The sequence below is a fragment of the Gracilinanus agilis genome, chromosome 1, assembly GCF_016433145.1.
Source record: "Gracilinanus agilis isolate LMUSP501 chromosome 1, AgileGrace, whole genome shotgun sequence".
Taxonomy (NCBI): Eukaryota; Metazoa; Chordata; class Mammalia; order Didelphimorphia; family Didelphidae; genus Gracilinanus; species Gracilinanus agilis.
Genome location: NC_058130.1, coordinates 221,587,383 through 221,601,712, shown reverse-complemented (window position 1 = coordinate 221,601,712; position 14,330 = coordinate 221,587,383). Strand labels below are relative to the sequence as shown.

The 14,330-nt window shown below is 36.3% G+C and overlaps 1 protein-coding gene across 1 annotated transcript in view; it reads left to right on the top strand.

Moving 5' to 3' along the window:
* LOC123249930 (phospholipid-transporting ATPase ABCA3-like) overlaps positions 1-14,330 on the top strand; it is a 306,282-nt gene that overhangs the window by 242,405 nt on the left and 49,547 nt on the right. The window lies entirely within an intron of this gene.

Below are 14,330 nucleotides of genomic sequence, written 5' to 3'. Positions count from 1 at the left end.
CTCCAAATCATCCTTATGAAATTTTTCTTTTCTGATGTTAATTATGATGCCATAGCATTATTCCTTAGCACATTAGTACCAGTTTACTCCTCAGAGAGGCTAGCTTCTTCCTCTTTTAAAAGAGCCTGATATCCATTTCTTATATCTTCCCTTTCTCCTCTGTCATATTCTTTCACTCTCCAAGATCAATATATTATAGATCAGGATTTTCCCTGTCCCTTCAGATTCTTTGTAGTCTTTTACCTCCAAAATACATCTGACCTAGTGCTGAGTTGATGAGGCACATCACCTGCTTAACAACAGCTCCCTCTCTCTCCCTTCAAGATCAGGAAAAATGAAGCACAGAAGGCATGCTTATCAAAATTTCCAGGCAATACAAAACAAGGAGATATGGGAGATACATTCTTACAATATCATGATCCAAAAATCTTGGCAGGCTAGAAGACTAGGCTGAATCTGGGAAGATGTCAATCAATAGGGATAAATATAAAATATACTTGGGTTGAAAAAAATCAAATATACATATACAGGGGGGAGGCATAGCTATATATCAATGTATCTGAAAAATAAGGAGTTCATTGGACTGCAAAGTCAATATAAATCAGCAATATAATATGGCAGCTCCACCACCACCAAATAAAAGCTCACAATATCTTGAAACACAATGAAAGAAAATATTATTGTTATACTGTGCTCTGATAAGATTCCATCTTGAATTTTATGTTCATTCTTGGGTGCCGTTGTTTAAGATAAAGCTAGAGGGTATCCACAGAAGAGCAACCAGGATGACAAAGTGCCTGCTTTTGGACTGGGAGAAGTAAATATGGATGTTTAACTTAGAGAAGACTCAAAATCAAATACACAATCTCTTTTTTTGGCATTTAAATCTCCTTATAACCTGACCTCTTCCCCTCTTTCCAGGCTTCTTACATTTTGTTCACCTCCTTGGACTCTACCATGCAGCAATATTGGCCTACTTCCTTATACAGTACATCTTCAAACTCATTGCCCAAATCTGGAATGCTCTCTTTCTTTACCTTCACCTCCTAACTTCCTTAGCTTCCTTTTAAGACTCAGTTTAAATCATATCCTTTCCAGGAAATCTTTCCTTTTCCTCCCACCCCCTCTCCCTGCCCCGAGCTTTGTGATTTACCCTCTAATCAGAGATCTCAGGCACAGAAAGGTACTGTTGAAGTGTGAGTACCAAGACTGAGAGAATCTTATAGGATGATGAGGATCCTGAGGGCATGATAGAGAAGTCCAGAGGAGTCCAGCCAGGTGGAAAATGGAGCCAATAATTTACACTACAGTGTATACTTTATACAGGGTGTTAAAGTCTTAGTATAATATTTAAGCTTACTAACCTATTAAGATATTAAAGTTTAAAATTGCACTAAGAATTTTGGTCTTTTAATCCAGTGTATGGATATTTATTTGCATATTATCTTCCCAGTAGAATGTGAGCTTCTTGAAGGTAGTGACTATTTTTTTTTTGCCACCATTTAGCATAGAGCCTGGTCCCAAGTGTGTGCATAATAAATAATTGTTGACTGACTAACTGATTGATTGACTGCAATATAGGCTGAGCAGTAGAATTTCTAAATCATAAAGTTTCTGATATTTTAATCACTTTCTCAGAAGAATTGCAAATTATTTTCTGGAATGGTTGGATCAATTCATAGCTATACCAATAGTATAGTAATGTGTATCTATCTTTCTATTATTTACTATTTCCAATTGTTTTTCATCTTTGTCAATTTAGTGGGTATGAAGTAAAATACTATGATTACTTTGATTTGCATTTCTATTTTCATATATCACGACTTATTTAGCCATTCCCCAATTAATGGGCATACTGTCACTCTCCAGTTTTTTTTTGTTTTGTTTTGTTTTGTTTTGTTTTGTTTTGTTTTGTTTTTAAACCCTTGTACTTCGGTGTATTGTCTCATAGGTGGAAGATTGGTAAGGGTGGGCAATGGGGGTCAAGTGACTTGCCCAGGGTCACACAGCTGGGAAGTGGCTGAGGCCGGGTTTGAACCCAGGACCTCCCGTCTCTAGGCCTGACTCTCACTCCACTGAGCTACCCAGCTGCCCCCTCACTCTCCAGTTTTATTGCCCTTTGGGGGCAATAAAGTTGCTTTTCAGAATGACTGGACCAGTTCACAGTTCACAGTTCCACCAGCAATATATTCATGTACCCATTTTTCCACATCCCTACCTGCATTCTTTTGTCATGTTATCCTGTAAACAAGACCTTTGTTCCTTTGTGAGTAACTACAAGCACTTCTTTCAGCACTGGAACTGTGACCAGGCTCTCTGTTCCCCTTCAGCCATACACTCTAGTGTTTCTCTCAGCCCTCAAACAGTTACCAGGGTCCAAGCTCCCTTGTGACTGACCACAACCACTCCTTTCAAGCCTGGAACTATGACCCAGAACTAAATATGGGCAATGAAGTTGCCATTTAGTGCCAGAACCTATGCAAGCGCTTGCAAAGGATCCCTTTTAATCTTTTTCTAACCAGCTCTCTGATCCCCTTTGGCCTCTAAACTGAGAGCTTTAGACAGTGCTGCTGCCTCTGTCATGGTCTCTAATTAGTGTCTCCTTTCTTTCCTTACCTTTTTAAACTTTGTCTCATCTTCTTCACCCACCCCCTTCTTGGGCTTCCCTCATTGCTGGCTCTTGATTTGACTCCAGCACATCACACACTTCTCTCTATCCATCAGCTTTCTCCTTTTCATGAAACTTCCCATGTTTAACTATAATCACACACAGACACACACACACAGACACACACACACACACACACACACACGCGCGCGCGCGCACACACACACACACACACGTTGCAGAAATTTACCCACCTCCCTGATATAGACAATTTAGGTAAATAAAGTCAAAAAGCCAAATTTCTCCAAATCAAGGTAGAATTTTAGAGTTTATTGGAAGAGGGCCAAGTCTCCCACATAAACCCAGTTGCTGTGCTTAATTGCATAGTTAGAAACCAGCAAATGACAAATGCCCAGCAACAGAGACCTGGTTTATATACTAGGACAGTAACAAAGTGAATATTTCCGAACAAGGTTTATGACTTATATCATAAGATACAGTATCATGTAGACCTTTTTTTAGAAACGGTTACCCAACTACATAGCTGATTGGTTAGTTCATTTAGGAAAATCCATATTAGTCTAAAGGTCAAATCACAAGACAATACCCTTATTTAGAGAATATTGATGACCATTATCTTAGACTCATCTGATCTGGGGAGAGGATGATTATTTCCACATAGGGAAGGATGTGTATACTTGCACCATATTGGGACATGAAAATCAGATGGTCAGCATCTCATGATAGAAGGGAAGTATGACTTAGGGAGGGGTTGAAAGTACCCTTAGAAACAGTTTTTATGCTCTAGTTAGAAATCCTTATAAAAATCGTTCATTCTACTAATTGTAATTAAGATTATAATGAAATTATACTAATCACATCAGAATCACAATATTGATTATCTTAAACCTATCACTGTCACTAAAATCCAATCAAGTATAAGGGGGTAGGGTTCTATCTTCCCTACACACAAATCCTCCCAAAACACTGATTCATTTGTAGTTAGGATATAACCAAATTCTGTCCATTCTGTCCGTAGTACCCCCATTCACCTCATCTGTTATGTCTATAAAATTTCAACCTTCACTATTGTCTCTCCTCAATACTATTTTTCTTTCTAAAATGTTCCATTATTACATGTATGAACAGTTCCCAAATTTTTCAAAGAATATTGAATCTCAAATTATTTCCCTCTTTTCTCCTTTCCTTCCCTTCAGCCACCAAGTCCCTTGAGGTGGTAAGCAATTTCATATAGATTTGACATATGCAATTATATAAAACATTTTTTCCATATTAATTTTTTTGTGGAAGGAAACTCAAATAGAAAAAAATAAGAAAGTGAAAAATGTTTGCTTTGGTCTGGATTCAGACTCAGTTCTTTTTCTCTGGAAATAGATGGCATTTTTTTATCATGAGTCTTTTGGGATAGTTTTGGATTATTGTATTGCTGAAAATAACGGTTATTCTCTGTAAAATATTTCTGTCAGTACAATGTTATCCTAGTTCTGCTTACTTCACTCTGCTTAAGTTCATTTAAAGTCTTTTTCGATTTCTCTAGGCTCCTCCTGCTTTCATGTCTATAGAAAGCTTTAATTACTTTGTTTGAGAATTGATCTTACATAGCCTTTGACCATTTATCAATTGGGGAAAGACTTGTATTCTTATATGTTCAACTCATATATCTATGTATTTGAGAAATGAAGCCTTTATTAGAGAGACATAAAAAAATTTTGCACCATTATGATTACTGTGTATTATTTTCCATCTTATTTGCCATTGTTTAGTTTCTGACCTCCACTTCCCACAACTTGCCCTCTTTTCTATCAACCCCACCTCCCTTCTTTTGTCCCCTTTTCCTCTTGGTTATCTATAGGACAAGATAGCTTTCTATACCCATTTGATTGTGTTTGTTCTTCCCTCATTGAGCCAATTATGATAGGAGTAAGATTCACATGCTCTCCTCTCCAACTCCCCCATCTTCTCCTCCATTATAAATGTTTTTAATGTCTCTTTTATGTACAGTAATTTAGCCAATTCTGTTTTTCCTTTCCCCCATTTCTCAATGCATTCCTCTTTCTCATGCCTTAATTCTATTTTATTTTTACATCATTCCATCATATTTAATTCACCCCCTCACCCTCTGTCTATGTATATTCTTTCTAAGTGCCCTAATAATGACAAAGTTCTTTGGCATTACAGAATTATCTCCCCATATAAGGATGTATGCAGTTTAACCTTATTGAATGTTTTTTTGATTTCTCTTTCCTAATTACCTTTTTTTTTGGGGGGGGGGGTCTTTTTTTTTTTAAACCCTTGTACTTCGGTGTATTGTCTCATAGGTGGAAGATTGGTAAGGGTGGGCAATGGGAGTCAAGTGACTTGCCCAGGGTCACACAGCTGGGAAGTGGCTGAGGCCGGGTTTGAACCTAGGACCTCCCGTCTCTAGGCCTGACTCTCACTCCACTGAGCTACCCAGCTGCCCTTTCCTAATTACCTTTTTACAATTCTCTTGAGTCTTGTATTTAAGAGTGAAGTTTTCAATTCAGCTCTGGTTTTTCATCAGGAATGTTTGAGAATTCTTATTTCATTGATTACCCATTTCCTCCACTAAGAGATTATGTTGAGTTTTGCTGGGTAAGTGATTCTGATTGAAGTACTAGCTCCTTTGTCCCCTGGAATATCATATACTAGGGCAGTGATGGGCAACCTTTTGAGCTTGGTGTGTCAAAATTCACAAAAAAAAAAAAAACAAGCATAACTCTGGTTGTGTGTCACTTTGAGAAAAAAAACATAATTTTGTGATAGTTTAAATAACAAAAATGTATAATTGTAATATATAACTGTATTTAATAAAACAAAATAGGTAAATTAATATAGTTATGATTGTCATCTATAGTGTACAGAGTGTCTACACTGCACTAAAGCAAATGTTTCATCCTTGGCATATGACCCCCTGTCGTCGAAAATGGCTATGCATGTCAGTACTGACACATGTCATAGGTTTGCCATCACCGTACTAGGCCCTCCATCCTTTAATGTAGAAGCTGTTAAATCTTGTGTTATTCTGACTGTGACTCCATAATATTTGAATTGTTTCTTTTTGCCTGCTTGCAATATTTTCTCCTTGACCTTGGAGTTCTGGAATTTGGCTATAACATTCCTGAGAGTTATCCTTTTGATATCTCTTTCACAAAATGATCAGTAGATTCTTTCAATGTCTGTTTTGTCCTTTAGTTATAGAATATCAGGGCAGTTTTCCTTGATAGTTTCTTGAAAGATGATGTCTAAACTCTTTTATTGATCATCCCTTTCAAGTAGTCCACTAATTCTTAAATTATCTCTGCTAGATTTATTATTCAGGTAGATTGTTTTTCCCATGAGATAGTTCACATTTTATTTTTGTTTGACTTTGTTTAATTGTTTCTTGATGTTTTATGGAGTTTAGCTCCCACTTGCCTAAATTTCTATTTGCCAATTCTACTTTGGAAAGAATTCTTTTCCTCAGTGAATTTTTGTTCTTCTTTTCCCAAAGCATCAATTCGGTCTTTTTAGAAGTTCTTTCCTTCCATGCATTTTTTGTATCTTTTTCTATTTGGCCAATTCTGCTTTTTAAATAGTTCTTCTTTTTAGTGGATTTTTGTATCTCTTTTACCAGTTGGCCTATTCTGTTTCTTAAGATATTGGTTTTATCAATATTTTTGTGCCTCATTTACCAAGCAGTTGAATCTTTTTCCTCCTTAATTTTCCTGTCTTAATCTCATTTCTTTCCCCAATTTTTCTTCTGCCTCTCTTATTTGATTTTTAAAAACATTTTTTGAGTTTCTCCATTAATTCTTTTTGGGCATGAGAGCAATTCATATTTTTCTTTGTTGCAACAGTATTGACTTTGTTGACTTTTTCTGAGTTTGAGTTCACTCCATCACCAAAATAACTTCCTATGTTCAGTTTCTTTTTTTGTTGTTGATTGCTCATTTTTTTATCTTTTTCTCTTTTTTACTTTAAAAAATTGTTTAAGTTTGTCTTTGTAACTGTAGTGAAGGGAGTACTGTTCCAAGCTTCAGGTTCTTTGCACAGCTGTCTTCAGAGTTGGCAACTAGGGATCTATCTGCTTTTAGTTTTTCCAAGGTGGTATGATGTAAGGAGAGGTGTGTTTAATACTCTCCTTGCCTGTGCTCTGATCTGTTAGTAACTCCAAATCCTCTTTTATCCCTTGAAACTGTGACCAGAGTCCCCCTCTCCCTTGTGACCACAAGCACTACTGTATGCTAGTGCTCCTCACCCTGCAACTTCATTCTCTGATTGTGACTTGGTTCTACATATGGGTGATGCAACAAAGAGTTTTGCACCCAGAGCCAGCAAAGAGACCCCTATAACCTCCTTTTGAGCAGTTTTCCAACAACCTCCACCCTTACCATCTCTGTGTCTGAGAGTACTGGAAGCCTTGGCTGCTTCTTCAACTTCACCCAAAGCCTTTTTAGCCCACTCCCACCCTTTTTACCACACACAGGGAAGGGAGGAAGCCCTCCCATTGGGCTGCTGGGCAGAGGGACAGGTGAAGTGAGTAATGCCCTCAATATGTATAGAGATGGGGAGAGGAGTGACCTCAGTGCTATGCTCCCTTTAATTTTGCCACCAGGGAGCTTTCCACCTTATCCCCTCAGCCTGAGTGGAGAGGGAGAGGGGAGCAGCTCATCTGGGGCCTCTGCCTTTCTAGTAATGACCTTCACAGGGGAAGGTGGCTGCCTACCCAGAGAATACTCTGCATGTCATCTTTGACACCCAAGCCATAGGTTCACCATCACTGCCAAAAAGCAAATAAGGGGAAAATGAAATAGTTTAACCTTTCAAATCTATGGATAAGGGAAGAATTTATGAGGAAACAAGACATTAAAGAACATTAGGAGATGTAAAATGTATTATTTTGATTGCATTAAACTGAAAAGATTTTACAAAAACAAAAAAATCTCAACATAATAAGGATTAGAAGGGAAATAATGAAACTCGGGGGAAATTATAGCAAATTTCTCTAATAAAAGCCTTATTACTCAAATATATAAAGAACTGAGAGAAATTTACAAGAATATGTCATTCCCCAATTGACAAATGTTCAAAGGATATGACAGTTTCCAGATGAAGAAACTAAAGGTGTCAATAGCCATCTGAAAAAAAAAAGGGAATTGCTGAACAAATAGTGACACATGATGGTAATGGAATACTATTATACTATTAAAAAATGATGAGCAGGATAATTTCAGAAAAATGTGGAAAGACCTATATGAACTGATGTAGAGTGAAGTAAGCAGAACCAGGAAAACATTGTACACAGTAACAGTAATATTATAAGGAAGATCAATATGTAAGGATTAGCCATTCTTAGTAATACAATGATCCAGGACAGTTCTGTAGAACTTATGACAAAAAAATGCCATCCACCTCGAGAGAGATAACTATTGGAGTCTGAATGCTGACTAAGTATACTATTTTAAAATTTATTTTATTTGTGATTTTATTTTGGGGTTTTAGTTTTATACTATTTTCTCTACAGCAGAGACCAATATGGAAATATATTTTGCATGATCATGCATATACAATCTAGATCAAATTGCTGCTTACCACTTTCAGGAGAGGGTAGGGAACAAAGGGAGGGAGACAATATGGTTCTTATAATTTCAGAATGAATATATTGAAAATTGTTGTTACATGTAATTGAAAAATAAAAAAAGGAAAAATAAAACTAACATTCTTACTTATTCAAAATTTCTCAAATTTCAAACCCTGTAACAATATAATTTTCCTGTTCTGAACCTCTCTTTGGATTATGAATTGAAGAACTGGTCCAAATGATTCTCTTGGATATCTTATATAGCAGGGACATGGGTTATATTGTATAGAAATTGATAAAATCAAAAACCTCTTGAAGGGCTTCCAGGTTAAGATGGCGACAGACAGCTGCCTAATCTCTCCTAACCCAAACATATAAGACTTCTCAAGAGGACATAAAAACAAATCCAGACAAACGAAGGGACCCCACAATAGGGCACAGCATTGAAGGTAGGTGGGATTGGGGCATTTCCATTCTATAAGGGGGTGAAATAGCTCTCACTAAAACCTGAGCTGAGCAACCCCCTCCGTCCCCCCAAACACACACCACCTACAGGGTCAAAGACAGCACACAAGAGCTAGAGCAAGTTTGGGGCATCCATTAAGTCCTTGGTAGCTACCTGGGACCATCAGGACCCTCTCCTGAGAGCAGCAAGATTAAGACCCCAAGAGGCTAAAGAACACGTGGATTTTGAACACAGAGCTTGAGCGCAGGTCCGAACATGGGTCCTGAGCACAGGTGCGGAACTTGGCTGGGTATCCAGTGCAGAGGGGTGCATGGCTGTGGAAGCAGCACCCTGACACTGTTAAAAGATCTTCGGGCAGAGGAACAAACAAGGGGACCACCAGGAGGCTTGACCCTGAGAACAACTAGACCTGAGACCTCAGGAGCCTAAAGAGTGCAGACAGAACCTGGGTGTGACGATAAACCTGAGAGGGCACGTGGCTCACAACAGCAAGCCAGAGACAAGAATCCCAAAAGAGAAAGATCAACATGAAGAAATCTTTAACACTCGACAACTTTCACACAGAGAAAATCCAGACAACAGAGCAAACAGCAGAAGAGAACAAACAAATAATCATATCCAGACCTTCCCAAAATAATGAAAACTACTCACAAGCTCTTGAAGAGTTCAAATCTGAGATGATGAGAAAGATGGAAGAGATGTGGCGAGAAAAGTGGGAAATAGTTCAAAATGCAATTAACAGGTTAGAAGACAGGAACTCCCAATTGGAGAAAGTTGCCCAACCAAAAATCAAATGAAATGGTAAGCAAATTGGAAACAAAAATCAGGCAAGAAAATAACAGTTTAAAAGGCAGAATTTTGCAATTGGAAAGTGAGGCAAGTAAATTGAAGACCAGAAATGACCAGAATGAAAAGGAAAAACAGTCTCTAAAGGCTAGAATTGAGCAATTAGAAGCTAATGAACTCTTAAGACAGCAAGAACAAATAAAGCAGTCAAAAAACTGATAAAATAGAAGGAAACATGAAATATCTCAATGAGAAATTGAAAGATCAAGAAAACAGGTCTAGAAGAGACAATTTGAGAATCATTGGTCTCCTGGAAAAAGCAGAAATTAATAGAAATTTGGACTCATACTGAAAGAAATTATTCAGCAAAACAGCCCTGAAGTTCTACAAGAAGAGGGCAATATAGATATTGAAAGGATCCATAGATCACCCTCTACACTAGACCCTGAAAAGACAACGCCCAGGAATGTAATAGCCAAATTCAAGAGCTTCCAAGTTAAATTTAAAAAAAATTTTACAAGAAGCCAGAAAGAGACAATTCAGATAATAAGGAACATCAATCAGGATCACATAGGATATGGCAGCCTCCAAGCTAAAAGCCTGCAAAGCTTGGAATATGATATTGAGAAAGGCAAGACAACTCAGTGTACAACCAAGGATCACCTACCCATCAAAACTGACTATATACTTCCAGGGGAAAGTATGGGCATTCAACAAGATTGAAGATTTCCAAGTATTTGCACAGAAAAGACCAGGACTAAATGGACAGTTATATATCCAACCACAAAAACCAAGAGAAACATGAAAAGTTAAATAAGAAACAGAGGGGAAAGAAGGAAAACTCTTATTTTTTAAATTTGCTTCTTTAAGGGCTTCAATATGATCTAATTATTTGTATTCCTATGTGGAGAAATGTTATGTGTAATTCTGTGTAGTGAACTCTATTCACTATTATAGTAATTAGAACAATTATTCACAGGGAGAGGTTGGAGTACTAAATGGTCTAAGATGATAAGGGGGTGGGAGGGAAAGAGGGATGTGAATAGTAGAGGACACCAAGAAAAACTTGAATGAATAAGAAAAATAGGATATTCTATTACACACAAAGAGGGCATGGGAAGGGGAGGGGATGAATACTATTATAAGAAGGAGAGGAAGAGAGCATTAAGAGGTAATATTTAAACATTACCCTCAGTGTAATTAACCCGGAGAGGGAAGAGTAGCTATATCCATTGAGATATGGAACTCTATCTAACCCTACTGAGAAAGTCAGAAGGGATAAACCAAGGGGAGCAGGGAAGTGGGGAGGTCAAAAATGGAGGGGAGAAGAGGAGGGAGGGAGGTAATTCATTGGGCCTTAAAAATAAAAAAGGGGGAATAATAAGGGAGGGGGTAGAAAGGGAAGTAAATCAAGGGAGAGAACAAAGGTTACTGGGTTAAAGCAAACCACTGGTTTAAAAGGAAATAGTGTAAGAAGAAGGGGTAGAACTAGGAGAACATACCAAAATGTTGGCAAATACAAAACTGATAATTATAACTCTGAATGTGAATAGGATCAACTCACCCATAAAATGGAAGTAAATAGCAGAGTGGATTAGAAAACAAAATCCTACCACATGTTGTCTTCAAGAAACATATATGAGGGGGGTGGACATACACGGGTTTAAGTTAAACGGCTTGAGCAAAATCTTTTGGGCTTCAAATAAGAAAAAGAAGGCAGGAGTGGCGATCATGATTTCTGACAAAACCAAAGGAAAAATAGATATGATTTAAAAAGACAGGGAAGGTAATAAAAGGCAGTATAGACAATGAAGAAATAACAGTGTTCAATATGTATGCACCAAATGGCATAGCATCCAAATTCTTAAAGGAAAAACTGGCAGAGCTCAAGAAGGAAATAGATAGTAAAAACATACTAGTGGGAGATCTAAATATTCCTCTTTCAGATCTAGATAAATCAAACCAAAAAATAAATAAGAAAGAGATGAGAGATGAATGAAATCCTAAAAAAATTAGAGTTAATAGATATGTGGAGAAAAATACGGACAAAAAGGAATACACCTTCTTTTCAGCTTTACATGGTACATTCACAAAGATTGACCATGTAATAGGGCATAGAAACATTGCAAATAAATGCAAAAGAGAAGAAATAATAAATGTACACTTCTCAGATCATAATTCAATAAAAATAATAATTAGTAAGGGCACCTGGACAGGTAAATCAAAAACTAATTGGAAATTAAATAATATGATTCTCCAAAACCAGTTAGTCAAAGAAGAAATCATAGAAACAACCAACAATTTCATTGAAGAGAATGACAATGATGAGACATCTTACCAAACTCTGTGGGATGCAGCTAAGGCAGTACTCAGGGGGAAATTTATATCCTTGAGTGCATATATCAACAAATCAGAGAGGGAAGAGGTCAGTGAATTGGGCATGCAAATTAAAAAACTAGAAAGTGAACAAATTAAAAATCCCCAGATGAAAACTAAATTAGAAATACTAAAAATCAAGGGAGAAATTAATAAAATCAAAAGTAAAAGAACTATTGAATTAATAAATAAGACTAAAAGCTGGTATTTTGAAAAAAGAGATAAAATAGACAAAGTACTAGTCAATCTAATAAAAAAAAGAGAAAGAAGAAAACCAAATTGACTGTATCAAAGATGAAAAGGGAGACCTCACCTCTAATGAAGAGGAAATTAAGGCAATCATTAAAAACTATTTTGCCCAATTATATGCAATAAATATAGCAATCTAGGTGATATGGATGAATATTTACAAAAATATAAATTGCAGAAGATTAACAGCAGAAGAAATAGAATACCTAAATAATCCCATATCAGAAAAAGAAATTGAACAAGCCATCAAAGAACTCCCTAAGAAAAAATCGCCAGGGCCTGATGGATTCACAAGTGAATTCTATTAAACATTCAAAGAACAACTAATCCCAATATTATACAAATTATTTGATATGATAAGCAAAGAAGGAGTCCTACCAAATTCCTTTTATGACACAAATATGGTACTGATTCCAAAGCCAGGTAGATCAAAAACAGAGAAAGAAAACTACCAACTAATTTCCCTAATGAACATAGATGCAAAAATCTTAAATAGAATACTAGCAAAAAGACTCTAGAAAGTGATCAAGAGGATTATCCACCATGATCAGGTGGGATTTATACCAGGAATGCAAGGAGGGTTCAACATTAGGAAAACCATCCACATTATTGACCATATCAACAAGCAAACCAACAAAAACCACGTGATTATCTCAATAGATGCTGAAAAAACTTTTGACAAAATACAACACCTATTCCTACTGAAAACACTAGAAAGTTTAGGAATAGAAGGTCCTTTCCTAAAAATAATAAACAGTATATACCTAAAACCATCAACAAGCATCTTATGCAATGGGGATAAATTAGAAGCCTTCCCAATAAGATCAGGAGTGAAATAAGGATGCCCATTATCACCTCTATTATTCAACATTGTGCTAGAAACACTAGCAGTAGCAATTAGAGAAGAAAAAAAATTGAAGGTATCAAAATAGGCAATGAGGAGACTAAGCTATCACTCTTTACAGATGATGGTCTATTTTAAAAATCCTAGAGAATCAACTAAGATGCTTGTAGAAATAATCAATAACTTTAGCAAAGTTGCAGGATACAAAATAAATGCACATAAATCATCAGCATTTCTATATGTCTCCAACACATCACAGCAGCAAGAGGTAGAAAGAGAAAGACCATTTAAAATCACCCTAGACAATATAAAATACTTAGGAATCTATCAACCAAAACAAACACAGGAATTATACAAAAACAACTACAAAACACTTTCCAAACAAATAAAACTAGATCTAAACAATTGGAAAAACATTGATTGCTCATGGGTAGGATGAGTTAACATAATAAAAATGACCATTCTACCCAAATTAATTTACCTATTTAGTGCCATACCTATCAAACTACCAAAAAACTTTTTTACTGAATTAGAAAAAATTATAACAAAGTTCATTTGGAAGAACAACAGATCAAGAATATCAAGGGAAATAATGAAAAAAAAGTGAAGGAAGGTGGCCTAGCAGTACCAGATATTAAACTATATTATAAAGCAGAGACCATCAAAAAGATATGGTACTGGCTAAGAGACAGAAGGGAGGAGCAGTGGAATAGACATGGTGTAAGTGATGTCAGCAAGACAGTGTATGATAAACCCAAAGAGCCCAACTTTTGGGACAAAAATCCACTATTTGACAAAAACTGCTGGGAAATTTGGAAAACAATATGGGAGAGATTAGGTTTAGATCAACATCTCACACCCTACACCAAGATAAATTCAGAATGGGTGAATGACTTGAATATAAAGAGGGAAACTATAAATAAATTAAGTGAATACAGAATAGCATACCTGTCAGATCCCTGGGAAAGGAAAGATTTTAAAACCAAGCAAGAGTTAGAGAAAACTACAAAATGTAAAATAAATTATTTTGATTATATTAAAGTAAAAAGCTTTTGTACAAACAAAAACAATGCAAGCAAAATCAGAAGGGAAACAATAATTTGGGAAAAAATCTTTATAACAAAAAACTCTGGCAGGGGTCTAATTACTCAAATATACAAGGAGTTAAATCAATTGTATAAAAATCAAGCCATTCCCCAATCAATAAATGGGCAAGGGACATGAATAGGCAATTTTCAGATAAAGAAATCAAAAGTATCAATAAGCACATGAGAAAGTGTTCTAAATCTCTAATAATTAGAGAAATGCAAATCAAAACAACTCTGAGGTATCACCTTAAACCTAGCAGATTGGCTAAAATTATAGCAGGAGAGAGTAATGAATATTGGAGGGGATGTGG